Source organism: Delphinapterus leucas, chromosome 2 (genome assembly GCF_059928025.1).
Source record: "Delphinapterus leucas isolate spDelLeu-1000000601 "Yukka" chromosome 2, BTC_Dleu_Yukka2, whole genome shotgun sequence".
NCBI classification, from domain to species: domain Eukaryota; kingdom Metazoa; phylum Chordata; class Mammalia; order Artiodactyla; family Monodontidae; genus Delphinapterus; species Delphinapterus leucas.
In genome coordinates this window covers 20,561,325-20,562,468 of record NC_143130.1, presented here as the reverse complement: position 1 = coordinate 20,562,468, position 1,144 = coordinate 20,561,325, and the positions used below count along the sequence as shown (strand labels likewise).

The following is a 1,144-nucleotide window of genomic DNA, read 5'->3' as shown; positions in this document are numbered from 1 at the left end:
GGGGACTCGGGTTCGTGCCCCGGTCCGGGTAGATCCCACATGACGCGGAGCGGCTGGGCCCGTGAGCCATGGCCGCTGAGCCTGCGCGTCCAGAGCCTGTGCTCCGCAACGGGAGAGGCCACGACAGTGAGAAACCCGTGTACGGAAAAAAAAACAAACAAACCCCTGTATCATATAATACCTATTAAACTGACGGACAATATAGTGTGATGTCATAGGTTCAAATCATGTCAGGTTAAGCGCATGGCCTTTGCAACAATACTGCCTGCATTTGAATCCTAGCTAGCGCTCCCACTTATTAGCTATTAGTTTCTTCATCTATAAAATGGATAATAATAATACCTACCTACATGCAAAGTATTTATAGCAGCACTGACAACACTATAAGCACTATATAATGTTGATTAACATCCAGCAGAATGAGCGTTCTAAGACACACTTTGGTAGAGAATCGAGCCCTAGCTTTGCGCAGTGGCAGTATCGTAGCCAATGAGGTTTATCCGAGGCGCAATTATTGCTAATTGAGAATCGAGCCCTTTAGAATTCTGGGGCTCGGGTCTCTCCATGGGAAGATTACCAACTCGTTGGAGACAGGGGTATATAATTATGACACAGTATGATAAGTACTGAACAAGGAGCAAGTGAGGACTCTGGAACCGAGAGTAGGGACAGAATAATATTTCTAATGGTGAGGGACGGTTCAGGAGAGAATCCACAGCCAAATCGACAGAAATCCTAAAATGCGTGTAGGATTTCACCAAGCAGAGAAGTGGAGAATGATGGCAGCCAAGACCGGGCCTGGTTGGGAAACAGGAAGTAGCCTGATTTGACTAGAGTGCAATCTAAGTTGGAAGACGGGGAATGCACTGGAAATGAGGTTGCCATTAGATTGTTAACGGTCCTGTATCCCAAACTAAGGACCTTGAGGTTTCTTCCACAGGAATTAAGGAGCACAAATGTTAAAAACAACCAATCAACCAGGGGAGGATCAGTGTGGGAAGTGAGCTGAAGAGGAAAAGACTAGGCGCAAGGATAGATAATAGTTCAGGTAAGCAGAGGAGAAAAGAGCAGTCAGACTAGAGGACAGGAAAACAGGTTTAAAGGTACTTCAAACATAGCAAAATACTGGGTGTGACATTTAGAG

At 45.7% G+C, this 1,144-nt stretch overlaps 1 pseudogene; it reads left to right on the top strand.

The window, feature by feature from the left end:
• Positions 1-460: 460 nt before the first annotated feature.
• LOC115802846 (U4 spliceosomal RNA) lies at positions 461-588 on the top strand (annotated as a pseudogene).
• Positions 589-1,144: the final 556 nt, after the last annotated feature.